The sequence below is a fragment of the Eubalaena glacialis genome, chromosome 3 (genome assembly GCF_028564815.1).
Source record: "Eubalaena glacialis isolate mEubGla1 chromosome 3, mEubGla1.1.hap2.+ XY, whole genome shotgun sequence".
Lineage (NCBI taxonomy): Eukaryota > Metazoa > Chordata > Mammalia > Artiodactyla > Balaenidae > Eubalaena > Eubalaena glacialis.
The window spans coordinates 86,065,341-86,087,768 of record NC_083718.1 but is presented as its reverse complement, the minus strand read 5'-3'; the positions used below and the strand labels follow the sequence as shown (position 1 = coordinate 86,087,768).

The window sequence follows — 22,428 nt, the reverse complement described above, 5'->3', positions numbered from 1 at the left end:
CTCTTATCAATGTATGGATTAAATGAGTGTACACATGTAATGCACTTAGAACTGTGCCTAGCACTTACAGACTAGTGTTAGCTATTTTCATCATCATTATTATTCACCAAGGAGAGCAAGTCACAAACTATGCCCTTACTGTTTAAAATACCTAGATGAAAACAGGAAATATCTTGTATAATTCCAAATATAGTGTTGCTTAATATTAAGGGAAGTATTATAAATATCCAGGTAGTTCAATGAATTTCAAGCTTTAATTCAGATGGATTATGTTCTATATATCCATTCATTCAACTACTAAGTATTCCTTGAACATCTACTATGTGCTAGGCATTTTTACAAGTATAAACAAAAATAGACAAAAATTGCTGTCTTCATGGGGTTTACATTCTAGTAGAGGGCAGTAAAGCCAATGACCAATAAAGTCAATCTGAACTACTTGGGTTTTTTTAAGATCACATATTCTTGGATATTTAAAAGAGGCCTTAAGGGACTTCCCTGGTGGCGCAGTGGTTAAGAATCAGCCTGCCAATGCAGGGAACACGGGTTCGAGCCCTGGTCCAGGAAGGTCCCACATACCGTGGAGCAACTAGGCCCGTGCACCACAACTACTGAGCCCGCGAGCCACAACTACTGAGGCCCGCTCGCCTACAGCCCATGCTCTGCAGCAGGAGAAGCCACCGCAGTGAGGAGCCCACGCACCGCAGCGAGGAGTGGTCCCCACTCGCCACAACTAGAGAAAGCCCGCCCGCAGCAACGAAGACCCAACGCAGACAAAAATAAATGAATTTATTTTTACAAAAAGGCCTTAAAAGTAAGCTCAAAAATTATAAAAATTTTCCTAGTCTTTTCCCCATTCCCAGAACCCTTTCAAAAGAATGATAAACCTAATTAGTATTCTGTACCACTGCACCAATTAGTACCTACTCAGAGCTAAGGGGAAAGAAGCTACAACAAAGATGTGTTTAAGCTCATTACTTAAACCAAATGAAAGCGTAAGATTCAGAGAATTCTTTTCATATCTGTTTCAGAGTTTGAGAAAATATACAATCTGATGCAACAGATTATACGATTTTGCATTTTTTAACTTAGATTTAATTGATAAGAGAGCAAAATATGAATATGTGCCACCTAGCAATTCCATCCTATGTGTATACACTAGAGCAGAAAGCAGCAAACTTTTTCTATAATGGGTCAGATAGTAAATATTTCAGTCTTTGCAGGCCATCCAATCTCTGTTGCAACTACTCACTGGGCCTGAAAACAGCCATAGACAATATATAAACAAATGAGCATGGCTGTTCCACTAAAATTTCATTTATGGACACTGAAACTTAAATTTTCATGTGTCCTAAAATATCAGTGTTTCTTTTTAAACTTTTAAAAGCCATTCAATAATGTAAAAACCATTCTTAGCTTCTGGATCATATAAACACAGGTGGAAAGCCCTATGGGCCAGGTCATAGTTTGCTGACTCCTGCCTTAGAGAACTCTCACACAGGCACAAAAGCAGCTACATATGAGAACGTACATAACATCATTATTTGGATTAGCAAATAATTGGAAATAACCTAAATAACTATAATAGGAGGATGATAAATAATATTGGTATAACTGGAGATACTTGTATCAACATGGATAAATCTTATGAACATAATGTTGAAAGGGAAACACAAATTACAGTTTAGTTAATGCCATTTATAGAAAGTTTTTAAATATGCAAAAATTATATATTACTGTGCATATTTAGCATATATAATAAAACTATGAAGAAATAGATGGGATTGTTTAACATCAAAGTCATTTACCTGGGCACCTGAGCATGATGGCAGGGTGAGAGACAGGAAGAGAAGGATGCAATTGGAGAAGGGTGCACAGAGGGTTTCAGTTGGATTGGTTCATAAATGTCCATTCTTTATACTGTGTTGTATACCTTGAATGTTTAATAATAAATAAAAAGGAATGTGTAGGTTTAATGTGAGTTTAGCAAATGGTTTGTCCTGTTTAGGGGAGGGAGGTTCAATTTTTATTAAAATACCCAAAATCTTAGGCTTCAGCTTGGATGTCTCACACTGAAAAGAGAAAATATTGTTTCATTCTAAATACGTGGACTAACCCTTAGGAAAAAAACAGAAAATGGTATTGCGTTCTTGCATAGTTAACTAATGTAAATACCTTCAAACAAACTGGTTATTATTTATCTGTTTCGGAGACTCAAAGAGCTGAGTCAGACTCTCTCTACCTCATTTAATGGGTTCAATCAGCTCTGCCTGTCTGCTCTTAGTCCCCCTGTTTCAGACACATCCTCCACAGCATTACAATGATCCACATGCCCTAGGAACAGCGACTTTCCACAACCTGCTTTGACAGAGCAAATAGAAGTGTAGGTGGCAATGACGTTAGTGTTTCTGTGTGTGAAAAACCTAGCGTGAATTTTCCCCTTTCTCTGGCAAAAGTTCACAAGGCATCAGTTACAAAAAGAAGAAAAAAAAAAACGCCTGCTCTGCTTTTACTGATTTCAGAAAGAGTAGTCATTAAAACTGCCTTTTGGTCTAGAATTACTTAAATAATTCTTTAAGGGTCTCCTAAAGTCACTTATCTTCAAGTAACCTAAATCACGAGCTCCTTTTTAACTTCAAAGACCCCCAAAGTAAAGTAGTATCAGTCACAACTGTTGGGCAGGTACTGCCCTCTAGTGCTTACACTTTTAGAATAAAATTTTTAAATACTGACATACCAAAGTCTGTCAAAAATTAGATAGCGTCCTCTTGACCAAAGATTTTTCAACTTCACACTATTGACATTTGGGGCCAATAAGTCTTTGCTGTGGGGGCAGCCCTGTGCAATGTTGGATGTTGAACAGCATCCCCAGCCTCTCTACCCACTAGATGCAGTAGCACCCCTACCTCAATTGTGGCAAACAAAAATGTCTCCAGGCATTGCTAAATGTCCCTTGGGGAGCAAAATCGTCCCTGGTTGAGAACTACTAAAGGCTGTCCAAAACATTCATATTAGTCCTGAAAATTATAAACAAAAAAAGTCTCTCTAGATTCATTCATTTGAGTGAAATAAAAGAAACTTTCATTTCTGCATGAAAAACAAAAAAAAATAGAGAATTAAGATTTTCAGTTCTTCCCCCCACCCCCAAAATCTCAGCTGGTGGGAAATTCTTTACACCTTTATGTTCCAACTTCACTTCTTAGATCTATTCACTTCCTTTCAAAGTGCTTAGAAAATAAAGCTTGCACTTCTAGCTGAATATAGGGAGCATGATCGGGAAAGGGTGGGGGGAGGTATGAGTGTCTGTACTGTGTTCTAGCAAAATTTAGAGGGTCAGGCAACAGAGAATCTGTATTGATCGTAAACATAATATGAAAATTCTTATAAAATACCAGAGGATGTTTCAAATCTGGACTTTAGGAAGTTTAATTAGGAGGGTTTATTCAGATCTGCTATGAATGACTTTTTCCTCATGTAAGTGCTTTATGTGTGTAAGTCCTGATTCTACGAAGTTTAAAGCCTACAAATAACTGAGGACTAGATATTTTAAAAATAAAAAATAGTTTGGACTGACATTGAATGAAACTTCCTCCCCTCATCAAATTTCTCACTGGCCCAATTGGTTTTACTGGAGAAATAAACAAGAAATAAGAATCAATAAACAATTTTAATTCACTTATATAATTAAAAGCATGTCATTTTTATTAATACATTCAGACCTAATATTTTATTTATTGCTTAGTGAAATTGAAAGTATTAAAGCTCTACAACTGTCAAGCTCTGATTAGCAGAACCTTGGAATGGATATCTATTTTAGCTGCACAGAGCAGTTTGTGATCACTCCTGACCTCTTCTTAGAGGCTGTTGCTTTGCTGAATGTTCATATTGGTTTCATTCTATCCTCTCTAATTAAATTCACTTAGAAAGTCTTCTAGTCATATAATAAAGCCAGGGACAAAGAGGTTTTAGGCTCTGATCTTTTAAAGGACAACCAAATGATTTAGAATGTATATTGTTTAAATACAATGTACATAGAAAAGTTAAAAACAATAACATAGAAAAGTTACATGACTTGGATCAAAGTAAAAAGCTAAAGGAAGGGATTTCCCTGCTGGCACAGTGGTTAAGAATCTGCCTGCCAATGCAGGGAACACGGGTTCGAGCCCTGGTCCGGGAAGATCCCACATGCCGTGGAGCAACTAAACCCGTGCACCACAACTACTGAGCCTGCGTGCCACAACTACTGAAGCCTGCACACCTAGAGTCGGTGCTCTGCAACAAGAGAAGCCACCGCAATTAGAAGCCCGTGAACCGTGGGCAGAATAATCGCCCCACCTCTCCTCCGAAGTCCATGTCCTAATCCCCAGAACCTGTGAATATGCTACCTTACATGGCAAAAGGGATTTTGCTGGTATGATTACATTAACAATTTTGGGATGGGAAGCATATCCTAGATTATCTGGCTGAGCCAAATGCAATCACAAGGTCCTTATAAGTGAAAGAGGGAGACAGGAAAGTCAGAGGAGATATAATGATGGAAGTGGAGGTCTCAGTGATGCAATAGCTGGCTTTGAAGATGAAGAGGCTACATGCTGAGGAATGTGGGCCATGTCTAGAAGCTGGAAAAGTCAAGGAATGAATTCCCCACTAGAGCCTCCAGAAGGAACACAGCTCTGCCGACACCTTGATTTTATTCCCATAATACCCATTTCAGGCTTCTGACCTCCAGAACTATACAAAAAGTTATTTGTATTATTTAAAGTGACTAAGTTTGTGGTAATTTGTTGTAGCAGCACTAAGAAACTAATACAGGAACATTTCATTACTCTTTTAGTACTTTTAATATCCTGTTAATTCAGAATTTCAGCATTTGAGTAATTACCTCTCATATTGTTACCATGTTTATAATTTTTAAAGGTACAGGTGCTCTCTTTCTCTGGTTGCTAATAACTATCACATTTTACTAAAACATACTTGCTATTTATCTTTAATAACATGAATCTCAAGATTAAAACCTGGAGGCTAGTACACATACAATGAGTAGAATCTACTCTAGCACTGCAAGAAAAATTTAGTGGACATGAAACATGCATTTAAATATGTGGCAATAGCTACCTATCAAATCTCAAGAGATAAAAGAAGTCCAGTAGTCCAACTATACTGGCTGTTAAACAAGTTGAAATTTGATTCATAAAATAGAATCTGACTTCAAAAGACAAAAATGGCAAAGTTAACAATGCTACTTTGATGTGACCCTTTAGCAGAAAGCTGACCTTTGTAGCAGTTGTTAAAAACAAGTTAAGTCATTGTAGGAGAGAACTGAGCTTGATATATTATGAAAAATAGGCCTATCCCTTTCATGTAGGTAGAGAGAACTGGCTGAAATTTTATTCTCATCTCATTTCACTAGTATTTTAACAGTGAAAGCTGTCACTGTGAAGGCTCATTACACAGCACCTGCGGTGCCTCATTCTGATATAGTAATTCCCAATAATCCTTTTGATGGCAAGCATCCATAAACTCTTCGTTTTCATGGAGAAGTATTATTCAGACACTCTTTAAGAAATTATAATTACAATCTTTAAGGGTTACAATACCTTCAAATAACTAAACAATGGCATATACTCCCAGAAGAAAACAACTTTCCTACCTTTGCCAACCCACTGACAAATTTGGAAAAGATACAATTCCAAACAATGTTCATTACTGCTTATGATTTTGACTCTTGAAACTTTATGAAGAAAACTCTATATACAGATTATTTTCTCATCTTTTCCAAAGTACTTATGAAAAACAAGAATTTTTAATCCAGATGCTGTTTCCTAAATTGGCCAAAAGGTGTATTCCTTGATTTGAAATGGAAGAAATTATTTTAGCTTAGCACTTGTTGTTTAAGAAAGTAAGCTTCAGAAATTCTCTTGCTTCATCTCCTCCTGTCAGGTTTCAATATCATCTGGTGATTTGAACTTTTAAAATAGTGTCTACAGAGTAAATTAATTCATTACAGAACATTTTCTTTATTTTCACCTGGCATCACTTTGGGCATCAAGGTGTCCTTTGTACTAAGCAGTTTAATCTGAATTGGCAATATATGGATTACATATATATATAGTAATTTGGAGATTTTACTGTATTTCTCTTATGGAATGCTTTATACAATTTATTTTTTCTCCTTCTGTGATATGGTAAAATGCCTCTAGAGAACTTTATGGTTTATGTAACATAAAGTTACATAAAAGTGCAACAAGTAAAGTATGAGTTTAAGGGAAAATATTTCAAGAAAAGTAAACTCTAGCTATTTTTAACCTATACTTGAAATTTTTCCCTTCTTGTACTTCTGTAATGAGGCAACTGATAACTAAGGGAATTCTAAAAATCTAAACAAGCATTATAAACAAGGCACTGCTGCAAAAGGCGGAAGATGCAAAGACAATTCCTGCCCTCCAGGAGTTTTCATTTTGGTGGGGACCGGAAGAATGATGATAAGAGACTAACAGCCCCATCATGTGGGTGCTCTAGACAAGCAATCCAAGGATATGTTAGAGAAAGACTGTACCCAGAGGGATCCATAAAAGAAACTGCCCTGACGATGGATAGGATCTTAGTGAATAGAGATGGGGGACATTCCAGGCAAAGGGGAAAGTGTGACCAAAACCAGAGAAATATGGTATATTGTTTTCCAAGGGGTGCTGTAACAAAGTACCACAAATTAAGTGGCTTGACATAACAAAAATCTATTCTCCCATAGTTCTGAACGATAAATATAAAAAATCAAGGTGTTATCAGGGCCATGCTCTCTCTAAAGGCTTTAGAGGAGAATTTTCCTTGCCTCTTCCTAGCGTCTCATGGTTGCCTGAAATCCTTGGTGTTCCTTGGCTTATAGACACATCAGTCCAATCTCTGCCTCCATCATCACATTCTCCTGTGTGTGTCTCTCTTCACATGACTGTCTTCCATGTGTGTCTGTGTCTCTTCTCCTATTCTTATAAGGTTATCAGTCATATGGGATTAGGGCCCACCCTAATCCAGGATGACCTCATCTTAACTACATCTACAAAGATTACATCTACAGAGACTCTATTACCAAATAAGATCACATTCACAGGTACTGGGGGTTAGGACTTGGACATGTGTTTTGGGGGGACACAATTCAACCCACAACATATGGTAATGAGAAGTTCAATGTGGCTAGAAAGTAGACTACATCTTGGGGAAGAATGAAAATAACACAGGAAAGAGTTGTAGAAGACCTTGATGAATAAGCAATGGGTTGTGCCACAGAATTGTTTTCTTCGAAAATTTATTTATTTATTTATTTATTTATTTTTAATTTTTTTGGCCACGCCGTGCAGCTTGCGGGATCTTAGTTCGCCAACCAGGGATTGAACCCGGGCCCCGGCAATGAAAGCCCAGTATCTTAACCACTGGACCACCAGGGAATTCCCCCGCAGAATATTTTTAGGTAAAAGAGTATTACTGGGCTTCCCTGGTGGCACAGTGGTTGAGAGTCTGCCTGCCAATGTAGGGGACACGGGTTCGAGCCCTGGTCTGGGAAGATCCCAATGCCGCGGAGCAACTGGGCCCGTGAGCCACAATCACTGAGCCTGCGCGTCTGGAGCCTGTGCTCCGCAACAAGAGAGGCCGCGATAGTGAGAGGCCCGCGCACCACGATGAAGAGTGGCCCCCGCTCGCTGCAACTAGAGAAAGCCCTCGCACAGAAACAAAGACCCAATACAGCCAAAAATAAAAATTAATTAATTAAAAGAAAACAAAAAACATTTTAAAAAAAAAGAGTATTACTAATGAAACTATCCATTTGGGAAAATTAAGTTGTCATTATTATGTAAAAGTCATGTGAGAAAAAGACAAAATAACATGCAAAGTCAGAGAGTTACTTTAGGAATAGAACGTGTTTGTGATGCCTCAAATAAAATGGTCTCATAAGGTCTATAAAGAATAGGACATACGAGAGAGACTGGTTATAGGAGATAAGAGATGAGGTAAGACTGAATTTGAGGACTTGGAGAATAGTGGTACGATTATTATCAGTATGTTAATTGTATTGCATTTTAACACCAATTCTCTGACACTAACTGGGTGTCCTACAATTCGATTCTGACACTATCTACTGAGAGTTAGTGCAGGCCACACAAGTTAAGGGCAAAGTCCTTCACAAGATTGCCCTCGCTTCAGACACCAGCCACCTGCACATCTGCTGACTACAAATTCTCAGGTTTCTTACAACCCCTCAGGTTTGATACTTTGCCAGAACAACTCACTGAATTCACTGAAAGCACTGTAGTTACAATTACAATTTTATTATAAAAAATACCATTCAGGAATAGCTAAATGGAAGAGAAACATAGGACAAGGTCTGGGGTGGGGGACGGGAGGAGGGGGACACAGAGTTTCCATGCCTTCTCCTTATGCAATCCAGTGCATCACCATCCTGGCACATTAATGTGTCTATTAACCAGGAAGCTCCACTGAGCCTCAGATCCAGAATATTTATTGGGGTTTCACCGCATAGGTATGATTGACTAAATCACTGGCCACGTGACTGAATCCAATTTCCAGTTCCTCTCCCCTCCCAGGAGGTTGGGAGTGGGGGTTAGGGGAGTGCGGTTGAAAGTTCCAATCCTTTAATCATGTGCTAGGTCTTTCTGGTATGGCCAGTCCCTCACCTGAAACTATCTAAGGGCCCACCAAGAGTCATTTCATTAGCATAAGTTCAGGTATGGTAGAAAGGGGCTTGTAATGAATAACAAAAGATACTCAGGAAATTCCAAGATTTTGAAGCTTGTGCCAGGAACTGGCGACAAAGACTAGATATATTCTTTATTATATTACATGCATATTAATAACAAATATTTATTAAGGACTTGATCTGCAACAGGTACATTTAACTCTCACAAAGCCTTATTATTATCATCTCCATTTTACAAATTAGGAAATTAAGTCTCAGGGATCATATGAGCCCCAACTTCATAACACTAGTAAATGGTAAAGATTCGAAGTCAGGTCAGTTTACTCCAGAACCCATGCTGGTAACCACAATGCATACTTCCTTACTGTGTACCCTTGGGCAAATCACTTTACCTCTCCAGACTACCTAGTAAAATGAAGAGGCTATGATTACCAATGTTCCTTTCAACTCCAGTGTTTCCCTTTTCATTTAAATTGTTTCAAAACACCATAATATCCTACTTATGAGTAAAGAATAATTTACTATTACTCTGCTGTTGGACATTTAGGCTGCTTCCAGTTTTTCCTTAATATAATTAACCCTGCAGTGAACATCCCAGTGCACTCACTATCTGCTTTACAGATTATTTCCTTAGAATAAATTCTTAGAAATAATCCTATCTAAATATATTTCAGTAATAAGGATTTTTTTAAATTTTGTTAATCTAATGAGAATTTAAAATTTTCATTTTAATATACCTGCTTTTAAAAAGCAATATTATGCTATAATAGGAATTTAGTAAGAAAAAAAATAACACATTTTATTTTAACTTGATTTCTTTAAAAATTTTTATCACTAATTTTTTAATATCAGATCTACATCTTCTTATCTTCATAAAATTACATTTGTTAATGATAATAACAATTCATAAGAAGAGAAGATAACACATTATACTTACACCTGATTACTTTTAAATTGTAACACCTTATTCACAGATGTATCCCTAGGGCTTAGAACATAGAAATCAATAAGTACTTATTGAATGAATAAACTTGTCTTGGTCTTTTTGTTTATTCTTTCAGACTAACTTTATAAAAAATTTTCAGTTCCCCCCTAAAAAAAACTCCATAAGGAATTTAAATGGGAATTGTATTGAATTTTTAAGTTGACTTAAGATGGTGTGAAATCTTCAAAATGTTTAGGGTTTCCATCCAAAACTTAGCATGCCTCTCCTTTCATTCAGTGGTGAAAAACTAAGGGTGTTTCTATTAAAGGGTGTTTCCAATATTTTTTCTCTCTGGTAATAATTTGATAGTTTGGATTATATAGGTCAAACACATTCCTCAATAAAGGCATGCCTATGAATTTTATTTGTTGATACAGTGAATGAGATATTTTTCATTACATTTTCTACCTAATTATTGCCAGAATAGTTGAGTGATTTTTTTTCCTGAACTACTTTATTAATTCAAATGTTCAGTTTAACATAAAAATTCTATCATCTATTTCCCCCTAGGATTTAAACCACTTATTTATTTACTATCTTATTGCATGAGTCAGAAATTTCAAAACAATTTTAAATTATAGTGACTGAGAGACTAAATATAAAAATGGATAATGGCCAGACCATATAGAAAATAGAAACCTGACCCACAAGCTGCACCCACCTGCCCAGGAAACCAACCCCTTATCTACAATAAACAACCCAGGAAGCCAGCCTGCTATGTCAGACTTGCAGGAAGCCAGGTTGCTATCTATAGTGACAATCCTAGAAGCTAAACAATAACTTCTATAACAAATGGCTCAAAATGGCCAGGACTTCATTAATAACTGACAGCTTCCCTAATTTTGGTCCCCACTTCCAATGTGGGACCAACCATAGAAAGCCAAATATGCACCCCTAACCAATCACACAGGATGCCCCATTTCTAGTTAGCCTGCCTACAAGCTTCTCCATGCCAGCAGCCTCCAATCAGCACACACCTGAAGCCTTCCCTTTTTCCACTATGAAGCTTTCCCATTTCTGCACCTGATTTTGAGTCACTGACAAAACTCAGGTAACAGAGGCTGATTCCTTTGCTATAGCAAGCTCAGAATAAATAGCCTTTGCTTTTCTCATTTGGTTGGTCTTCATTTATTTGCACAGGCAATAGCAGGCTTCCTTAATTTTGCTCCTCATCTTAATGGAAACATCCTTAATTTTTTTTTTGCCGTTAAGAATAATACTGTTACTTTAAGAATGGATAAACAACCAGGCCCTATTGCATAGCACAAGGAACTATATTCAATTTCCTGTGATAAACCATAATGGAAAAGAATATAAAAAAGAATGTATATATATGTATAACTGAATCACTTCGCTCTACAGCAGAAATTAACACATCATTGTAAATCAACTATACTTCAATTAAAAAAAGAATATTGTTATTTTGAAAAATATTTTTATCATATTGAAGTATTCTTCTATTCCATTCCTAGTAAGTACTTAAAATAGAATGTTTACTTTTTATCAGATATCTTTTCAGCATCTGAAAAGATCTTGTATTTTTCATTTTCTATGTTTTAAGATTAGATTTCTTATTATTAAGCCATCCTCAAATTTCTGAGATAAGCATTTCTCAGTTGTGATTACCTATTCTTTCAATATATTTTAATATTTATTTGCTTGTCTTTTTATTTAAGATTCGAAGTCTATATTTATAGGCAAGACTCATTTTTAGTATTCAGTATTAATCTTACTAGTTTTATTTTCCAATGGATAATTTTATTTTCAGACTGAGAGGGCATCTTTTAGGTACTTAAAAAAGATAAACCAGAATGTTAGCAGCCACCTATAATTATAAAGGAATAATAAACAAATGCCTCACCTTCAAGAGTATAACAACATGGGGCTTCCCTAGCAGTCCAGTGGTTAAGACTCCGTGCTTCCACTGCAGGGGGAGTGGGTTCGATCCCACACGCCAAGCGGCACGGCCAAAAAAAAAAGAGTATAACAACAATTCAAATGTATTCAAAAGTGAGGTGAAAATAAACCTACTTGCAAATATCTGATTTAATTAAATAGAAAACCATTATTTTAAGCATTGTCTTTATTGGAAAATTCTCTACTGTAGAGAACCATAGCACTCAAGCTAAAGAGAAAAGTCTACTGATATTAGGGACAAAACTTAAGACTTCTCAGAAATAAGAATAGTAAATACATAAAATAATGCTTTCTTTTAACGCTAACCTGTTCCTGTATTATATGAGAGTATATGTTTTGCATATCAAATTAATATATGTTTGGGCTTCCCTGGTGGCGCAGTGGTTAAGAATCCGCCTGCCAATGCAGGGGACACGGGTTCAAGCCCTGGTCCGGGAAGATCCCACATGCCGCGGAGCAACTAAGCCTGTGCGCCACAACTACTGAGTCTGCACTCTGCACCCCGTGAGCCACAACTACTGAAGCCCGCGTGCCTAGAGCCCGTGCTCCGCAGCGAGAGAAGCCACCGCAATGAGCAGCCCGCGCACCGCAACGAAGAGTAGCCCCCGCTCGCCACAACTAGAGAAAGCCCGCGCACAGCAACGGGACCCAACACAGCCAAAAATAAATAAATAAAATAAATTAATTTTTTTTAATTAATATATGTTTAAAATCTGACTTCATGAAGTTTACTATCCTGCTGTTAATGATATTAATATTTTTAAATAATTAGATATAAGTAAAATATAACCATAAAAATTTAATATATGCTAAAAAGGAGATATCAAAAATCACTGGCAAAGGGATAGATGATTCAATAATAAATAGTGCTGGAAAAACTAACAATTTGGGAGCATGGAGAGACCAAAAAGAGTGTCCAAAGAATGGGCCCAGGGGCTCCCCCAGGGTTGCCTGACAATGAGCTGGCTGGTATCTGGAGATGCCTGATCTCACCTTCCTCCAGTCTCCAAGTGCTGGACAGCTAGTGTTTCCAGCAGCTCTCTAAAGAGCTGGCACCCAAGCTTAGGCTATTTGACACCCAAATTCAGCTCCACTCTCAGGCCACTCCCATGTTTGACCACAGCACACCTGGTGCACTCAAGCAAGTACACCACTCTCCTGGAGAGTGAGTGCATGGCCCCTTGCATCCTGCTGACCCTTCTATTTATGAATTCCTGCTTGAACCAAATAATACTTGGTGTTGATTGCCTGAGTCCTTTGCTTGAGGAAATGGGTTTAAACCCTGACCTCACATTATGCACCAAAACTAATTCTGGAAGGTAAACAAAATAAGGTCAGTAAAATAAAGTTAACAACAACAACAAAAAAGGTTAATAAAAATAAATAAAGACAGTGAAAAGCTAGAATAAAGTAGAATTAAATGATTTCCAAATCTCTGGAGGGTGAGACAAATTTCTAGGCTTCATAAGAAGATAAATCACAAATAAAAACACTAATTGATTTACTACTTACTACATAAATATTTTAAACATTCATATAACAACAAAAAGACAAAGAAGAGAAGAAATATTTCATCTAATATGACAAAAGGTTAAAATCCCTATTACATAAAAAATTAATACAATTGATTTTTTTAAATGAAATCATTGAAGCCTAATTGATAAAGGTTATAAACAATCTACAAAGGACCATGCAACCAGTAACCAAAGAAATGCAAATGAAAGCAACAACAAGATACCATTTTAACCTACTTTTCCTCCAACTTTTCTGACAGCTCCTTCTTAGGCTCTTTTGCTCTTCATCTCCCCAACCTCTGTATGTTGAAGTGCTCTAGGAATTCAATAGTATTTAGACTCATTACCTAATGACCTCAACCAGTCTCATGGCTTTACATAGCATCTATTTATCACCGATTCCCAAAATTTATATCTCCAACTCAGACTGGAATATCCAGCTGCCTACTTGCCATCTCCACTTGAATTTTTAACAACAGACTCAAACTTAATGCAAATATGTCTCATTCTGTACTACTGATAATGCCTCTCTCTCCCAAACCAGCTTCTCCTGCAGCCTTCTCCTTCTCAGTTGATGGCAACTCCATTCTTCCTGTTGCTCATGCCACAAATCTTGGTACCATCTTGACTCCTCTCTCTCATATGCCACATCTCATCAGTCAGCAATTTCTGTCAGTTCCACCTCCAAAATACACCCAGAATTCAATTCACTTCCCCGACCCCCACCAGGATCCAAGCCACCATCATCTTTCACCTGGATTATTGCAATAACCTCTTAACTGGTGTGCTGGCTTCTGTCCTTGCCCGTCTTCCTCTGTTCTCAGGAGAGTAGCCAGAGTGAACCTGCTAAAACCTAAGGCAGATGCTCTCACTCCTTTGCTCAACTCTCCAATAGTTGCCCATTCCCATTCAAAGTAAAATCCAAAGACTTTACAAGCCCTACATGATCTATTCCCTTCTTACCCTACCTCACCCCTTATCGCCATGACTTCATCTAATATTGCTATCCCTCTTGCTTACCTTCTTCTAGCCACGTGGCTTTGGTGTCCCTCTAACCACACAAGCCATGCTCCTACCACAGAGCCTTTGCATTTGCTATTCTTTATCTGAAATGCTCTTACCAAGATATCAAATAGCTCACTTTCTAATTTCCTTTGGGTCTTTACTAAAATTTTGCCTTAATTTTCCTCCTCCCCTTTCCTTCCTTTCCTGGCAATTCAGTCTTAAAGATATTCAGTGGGGCAGAACAAGGTACACTAGCCCATAGTGGTATGTCAGAGCCAAGCAGGACCAAGAGGGCACCCATGCAGAGGGATGGCCTGGCATGGGGTGTCAGACCTGAGCAGGGTGAAGATGTTCTTACATGGAGTGGGTGGAGCCCATATTGAGCCCATATTCAGTCAGAAGGGCATCGAGGCAGGGGAAAGGGTGGCAGCAGAGGAAGAGATTATTTATACACAGAGGGTTTGATCAAATAAGTAAATACATTGAGGATAAAGACAGCTAATTTCTCACTAATAGAGTATAGAGGTACAAAGATGAAAAGGGATAAAACTAGAATGAAAACTGAAGTGTTGGATTGAAATTGAAGTGAACTCATGGTTTTCAATATAGTTATAGTATAAATAAATATAGTATAAATAATATACTTATAGTATAAATAAATATATGTGTATATTGTTTATATATATGTAAATGTATACATACACAAATATTCTCGGTCCACTGAGACTACCTGGAAGGAGCAAAATGCCAATAGCAATGAGCATACCTAGCACACAGAGTGTGGCTTCAAGACAGCATTCTCAAGGGCTCCTTGGAGAAATGCCTGATTCCAGGGTTGGGGCAGGAAAGTACAAGATAAGCCTGGAACATCTTGGTATGCCAGAAAGCAAGGACATGTTCAAAGAATGATCGGGACATGATGAAAAGACACAGAAGCTTAGCTTGAAATGTTCCAACGGGAAAATGTGAAAATAGTTTTACCACCAAAATAATGATACTAGCTCACTGATTAAAATAGGAAACTATGAGCTCATATAGACATAGACAAATAAACTGAAAATTTGATGAGAAATGTCATTAAGTATCTCCCCACAAAATACTTAATTACAAAGAGAAGAAGACTAACTTTAAAGTGGAGAAGTTTGGAAGACACCATTTAAATCAAGTGATCAAAGTAAACAGTATCAGTAATGGGCCAAATAGAATTTATGTGCCATCTGATAAGATACAACAAGAATACAGCATTGCTTCTGTGATATTCCTGCCAAAAATGCATAACCTTAAGTCTAATCATAAGGAAACAGCAGACAAACCTAAATTAAGGGCTATTCTACAAAATAAGTAGCCTGAAATTTTCAACAGTGTCAAGGTCATAAAAGTTGAAGAAACACTGAGAAACTGTTTCAAACTGAAGGAGACTAAAGAGACAAGATAACTAAATGTAATAAGTCATAATGGAGAACTGGATCTTTGCTAGGAAGGGCATTATTGAGACAGCTGACAAAATTTGATGGGGGGGGGTGATGAGGATAACACAGTAATAATGTATCAGTGTTAATATCCTTATTTTGATGGTTACATTTTGGTTAAGTAAAAGAATGTCTTTGTTTATAGGAAAGACACCCTGAAGTATTTGGGGAAGGTGGAACATTATATAGGTAAGTAACAGACTTTCAAATGGTTCAGGAAAAAACAGGTTTTGCTACTATGCTTGCAAGTTTTCTGTAGGTTTGTGATTTAAATTTAAAACATTTTTTAGAATTTTGTCACTTATTCAATGAGACCTTTACTAGCCACTCTAAAACGCTCACCCCAATGACACTTCACCTTCTCCTTCCTGCTTTATTTTTTCCCTTTAGCACACCTATTTCATTTATTTATCTAGTTGATTGTTTCACCCAGGAGGATCTATGAGGGCAGGAATTTTTGTCTGTTTTATTCACTGCTGTGTCATGAGCGCTTAGAACATTGCTGGAACACAGCAAGTGCTCAATAAATAATGAATAAATAAATGGATAAGCCTGTTAAATAAATGTTTGAAGAAAGATATAACCATTACAAGGACCAGTGAAATAAAACTGTTACTCTCATCATCAATGACAGTTCGTTAAAAATCCTTTTGGAATTGAAAGTCATAAAAATATTAATATCCTTTAACCTATAAATTCCACTTCTGGGAATTTATTCTAAGGAACTATCCTAAAATATGGGGAAGTAATCACAATGTCAAGGTGTTCACTAGAGTGTTATTTATACAAATAATAATAATAATAAAAGAGAGAGAAATATTCAAAAAGCATTGGATAAATTATGCCATATCCACAGATTAAAATTCTATTTCAAATTCCGCCATCCTCTGAGCCACCTCTCGCAGTCAGCGCGTCCCAGCCCATTCTCTCCGTGCCCCATCTGTACCCACATTTACACCTCCACACACACACCCGAAGCCACAAAGTATACCCTGCGCGCTCCAACTGCACTCTGTTTTTACCTTCCTGGGAAACCCCACACTCCACCCACCCGGACCAGGCCCTGGCCCTCGCCCCGGCCTGCAGGCGTCCCCTATGCTGTTGAAAAGAGAACATTTCCGGATGGAGGGGCTTGGGTAAATGGGCCAGTTTCCCCATCGCAGGGTGCTGGCAGTTGGGCTGGGTCCGAGAGACCGGTGCCCTGAGTCTGTTCTTCAGGGGAAAGGCTCCAGGTACAGGCAGCGATGGTCTCCTGAGACGAATTCTAGACACCTCACTACTGCTGGGAGGAACAACCGGCCCCGGCGATGTGCGTTCGGGTTGCTTTGGCCTTGGACCTTGGGGCACCATGGTTCCTGGCCAGGGGCTCACGTCACTGCCCCAGAAGAGACTTGCGCCCCTTGCGTGTGCAGTTTCTGGCCTCCGGCAGTCCTGCCCCTGCACAGCCTCTGAGCCAGAGCCCTGTCCCGGACACCTGGCCACAGGCCCTGAGCCGAGGCGGCGCTGCGCTGTGACTCTGAGTAGGAGGGAAGGCACTGAGGAGGACCGGGGTTTGCTTAATAGGCGGCATGAGCCACACTCCTTACGGAGGAGTCTGGGACAAGGGGCCTCCAACACTGGGGCACCCAGGTGATGTAAAAGAAAAAAAAATTAATTAATATATTAATTTAAAATAAGGCTATAGGTATAAAGTTTCAATTATGCAAGATGAAAAAGTTCTAGAGACCTGCTGTACATTGTGTTTATAGTTAACAATGTAGTTAAATTTTACAGTTAAAATTTTAAGAGGGTAGATCTCATGTTGGTTTTTTATCACAAGAAGAAAAAGGCTATAAAATATATACAATTACATGTAAAGGATGTTTTAAAAAATCTATCATGCCAATCTGTGTATGTGTACAGATATGGAATTAAACACATTTAAAAAAATTCTATTTCATTTGAAATTCCATTTGTTTTGAAATTTCATTTCATTTGAAATTCTAATAATGCAGGAAACTGCTTTTTTTAATGTATTATTACATGAAGGGAAAAAACAAACAATATAAATTTACAGTCTATGAGTCCAACTAAATAAATATATGCACTGTAATAAGCAATTATTGTATTGGGGCAAATTGTGTTCTTCTCTATTTTCCAAATTGTTGGTAATATGGTTGTAATTTACATTCTTAAAATACATCTATAATAAATTTATATTTAGTTTTAGAAAACACATCATGGATGAAATTAGCTAGATGTAGAAAGTATTAACCCCATGAAAGAATAACTGTTTGGCTGAAGAGATTAGGAACATACAAATCAAATATTGACTAGTCTGCATTCAAATACGACTAAATATAAAAGAGGTAGAAAAATTTTAAACCTGTTTGAATAAAATGTTAATAGAAAAAAGTAATTTACATAAAATCAAAAGAAGAATTTGGCAGTATCAGTGTATTACTGCTGATGCAAGACATGTTAAATGCAACAAACTCTAAAACCACCAAAAAGGTACACTCTACTGGATCAGGGTAGGTTCATCATGCTTGTCAGGCCAATAAAATATCCTTCAAGACCATCCAGCACCCCCTGTTCTGATTCCATGCTCACCAGAGAGTCTTCTGATTATTATCTTGGCCTCCCAGTTAACTTCTTCTAGGAAAGGCATATCCTAGACCTTCACATAGCCACATGAGTACTTGAAATAGGGCTAATCTGAATTGACATATGCTGTAGGTATAAAATCCACCCCAGATTTTGAAGACTCTGTATGAAAAAATAAATAAATAAACTACCTCAGTAATAATTTTCTTGATTACCTGTTGAAATTATAACATTTTGGATAAGTTGGGTTACACAAAATATGTTGTTAAAATTAATTTTACCTGTTTCTTTTTATTTTTTTAATATGGCTAAAAAGAAAATTTTAAATTACTTTTGTGGCTCACATTTGTGGATATTATTATATTCCTATTGAACAAGAATACTGAACAAGAATACTGCAGTTGGGACTTCCCTGGCGGTCCAGTGGTTAAGACTTCACCTTCCAATGCAGGGGGTGTGGATTCAATCCCTGGTTGGGGAGCTAAATCCCACATGCCTTGCTACCAAAAAACCAAAACATAAAACAGAAGCAATATGGTAACAAATTCAATAAAGACTTTAAAAATGGTCCACATCAAAAATATCTAAAAAAAAAAAAAGAACACTGCAGTCAATGTAATTATACCATCTCCCTATAAAGCAATAAATTGACCTCTGGTTTAGACATTAGCCTCTTGTGAGTTTTCATGGCACAAGCCTGTCCCTCACAGGCTGATCAACTTTGCGTTGACAAAATTAAGCCATGCTAAATGGAAGATGAGACCTTCACTGAAGCGAGCAAGTCAAGGTTCTGGCATCCTCTGAGCTTCCTGGGCACAAGCTGTCAGCTCAGTCATTTCTCTACCTTCCATCATTTTCTCTCTCAGTTCATAATCTTGTGTTTAGACTGTGTTTTTCAAAGGATAGGGTTGTGTATTATTTATCTTTGTTTTCCTAGCACTTAGGTGCTTTAAACAAAGATATTAAAAAGTTTGTTAAATGAACATTTTTCTACATCCTTTGCCTTTGATCGTAGCTACAGGCCTCCTTGCCTTGAAATACTGTGCATAACCTCCTCACTTCTTCATCCGTTAATTGCCGCTTATAAAGATTGAACACATAAAAACCTGAAAGTGAAGTTATACAGTCATGTGAGCTAAAAATAATAATATCTAATGTGAAGTGAAAGCTTCATAAGCATCACAGTACACTATATTATCAAGGACAGAGCCTTAGAGACAGACTACAGAATTGATATTTCATCATTATGCAATGACCTACATTATATGACCGCTTATTTGTCCCTGAACTCCAACAGCAACTTGAGGCTAATATAAAACAGTGGTGGAAGGGAAAACAGATGACACAAAAAGAAAAGGAGGTTTATTATGGGATCAGTGTAATGATTTGGCTTCATAACATAGACCAGATGGCAATAGCCCCTTTCTCAGCAGGTGGCTTCTCAATGTCCTATGGGTTGTAAAAAACAAATTCACTATCAACCTCCTCTGCTAATAATTATTTCTGAGTACTGTGGCAGTATCAAAACAATGCTGAAAACACACACAATCCCTCAACACAAGGAGAAATAAATAAATAAACTTCTAAATATTTACTTCTGACAAAAGGAAAATCCTTTTCTGAGAAATGCTGTTACCCAACAGAAGATCTTGGCTTCTAGAAACCCAGGTATGTTCTCATCTTTTATTTTAAATGAAGAAGATGGCCTTTGTTTTACCCAATTTTTTTTTTTTTTTGGCTGTTTTGTAAAAGCCATTGAAAATGCCTGAGAAACGACTGGCATCAGTTTTACTGAGGTTTAATACTTATAGTTGCTAATTCTGTAAAATCATGAACCCTTTTTCTTTTTTTTTTCCTTCACCGCGCGGCTTGTGGGCCGCTAATTCCCCCACCTGGGATGGAACCCGTGCCCTCGGCAATGAAAGAGCAGTGTCCCAACCACTGGACTGCCAGGGAATTCCCCATCCTTTTAATATTTTTATAAAAATTGTGTATACAAGAATTCACTTGCCTTCATTTTCCATAGCTCCAAAGAAACCTTTCTGGTGTACAAGACAAACTGAATCAAATAGTCTCTGAAAGGTGACTTACCGATTCCAATAAAAAGTATAATTTGATGACAATTTCTCTTCAATAGTTTGAGACACTTCTAACAAACTACAATTCAGTTGCCTTAACTAAAAGCCTACAAACTGACCTTTACAAAATTTCCCCAATGGAACCGTTCTTTCCTTCTAGGAGAGAGAAAAGATCGTACATATGTTACAGCTCTTTATCATTTTACATATGGGCTGAGCGTCATTTTTTAGTGACTTCCCTCCGCTTAGTTGGTTGCTCTAATATTTTCCAGAATTGATTCGTCCTTAGGTACCGACTTGACTGAACTATTAAGGCTCAGATCAATCCAGAAAGTCTGGCTTTAAGATAGGGAAAATGGGAATAGGAACCGCAGAGCAGGCTAACTCCTAGGGACAAGAAGCAAAGTTCACCACCAAACGAAGGTCACTCAAGTGCAAACTTGAAGCAGAAAGGCACAAGGAGAGGGAGGAACAAAGTGGCCTCAGCTTGAATCGCATTTAGAGATCTAGAAAACAGACATAACACATCTCAGTTTATAGTCGTTAAATCGGATGATATTCGTGAATGTGGGACTAAGAATCATTCAATATTTGAAAATTAGAAAGGAAACAGAAGCTCTGTAAACCGTTAAGCGAGGGCTGTAAAACGTGAGTGAAGAAAAGGAAGGTTGTAAGGACCCCACCTTCCGGGAGAGTTCCAGTCCGCGTTAGCTGGCGGACTCAGGAAGAGGAGGAGGAAGAGGAGGAGGAGGGAACCCTTCAGCGGGACCACTCGCGCCCAAGCTCCCGGCGCGACTTGCAGCAACTCGCTGACGCATGCGCAACTCGCTGACCTAAAGACGAGGGGGCGCCCCGTTTATCTAGAGGCGGGGAGGGCGGGGCGAAAACACGTGACCGGGTTGCGGCATTTCTGGCCCAATCCGAGGCGTTTCGGAAAGCGCCCTTGCAGAGCAATTCGGGTGGCCCCTGTTCGTCCGTAATTTCCTGGCTTTTTGACTCCGCTTTCGAGTCTAAGAATCTAGTTTGTCAGAACTTTCTGCCGTGTGTTCCGTGAATCAAATTAGTGGCACACTCTAAAGCGACTGGCGATTTTTATTTATTTTTCTCTATAACTAGAGTGTATTTCTGTAATTTCAAGTCCTGTTGCTCTCTCCCCAGCACGCTCAGGTCCTCTTCCTACTGCGTGAGACTCCAGAATCGCTGGAGGGCACCTTTCTGTAAAATCAATCCCCTAGGAAGAGAAAAACTGCTTTATATCTCAGTGGTAGAGGATTAGGGAAATTAAGGTAAAAATTTTAAGAGGCAAGTGTCCCATAGGACTACCACAGATAACCTCAAAGACATACCCTAAAAGACTACTTTTTTTCAATATAAGCATTTAAAATCTCCCGCTCTGTTTATTCCAGGCTGCTATCAAGAATCTGAAGTAATGACACTGGGCTAAGATTACCTGCAAGATGTGGTTGGTTCGCCCCAGAGGGGTGTGGCGAGAAACAGGCTTTAGAGAAACTCAGTCTTAAAGCTGGCGTCCTTGAAGTGAGAAGGGCATGGAGTAAAAGCAAGATGGATGGGGCTGATTTCTAGGGTTCTGATCCATCATGAACTGACTTTTACAGCCCAGGAACCTTGGCATTGGGAAATCAAGCAGTACTGCAAAAGGATAAAATGCCAAATATGTCGAAACAATAAAAAAAGGAAATTTCTCGCCACGTATCGCAATATGGATAGCTTGGTAAAAATAAGACCCCTCACCTGGAATCCTGTTCAGGAAGAGTTCACTCATTTCCTACAAATAATAAATCCTCAACACTGCAGAAATGAGTTTGTTCATAACTCAGGATATTCTCAGAACACGGGGGCGGGGTGCACAGCTAAAAGCTCTGAACCTGCACTGGCTTTTCTGCTAGAGTTGCAGCGTGATGGTAATTGCTGCTTCCCTTGCAGACACTAGCTTCCTCTGTTGCTGCTGTCATTGGTTCTCGAGAAATATAGTTGCAGCAACTTCAGTTCCTTCCATGATACTTATAGATTCTTCTACCAACCCCAGTATTCCTCAGACACAGCTGTCTATATAAATGACATTGAGCTCCATTGAGTACACTGTTACTGGCTTCTTGGTGCCAAGAGAAGACGACTGTGGGAGAAAATGCCTTCCAGTGGAGAAACC

General features: G+C 38.2%; 1 long non-coding RNA gene across 1 annotated transcript in view; it reads right to left on the bottom strand.

Moving 5' to 3' along the window:
* LOC133086854 (uncharacterized) overlaps window positions 1-21,071 on the bottom strand; it is a 48,448-nt gene extending 27,377 nt beyond the window's left edge. The window contains exon 1 of the long non-coding RNA XR_009700357.1: window positions 20,945-21,071. This is a non-coding gene — a long non-coding RNA (uncharacterized LOC133086854). The remainder of the gene's footprint in view (window positions 1-20,944) is intronic.
* Between the last annotated feature and the right edge of the window lie 1,357 nt (window positions 21,072-22,428).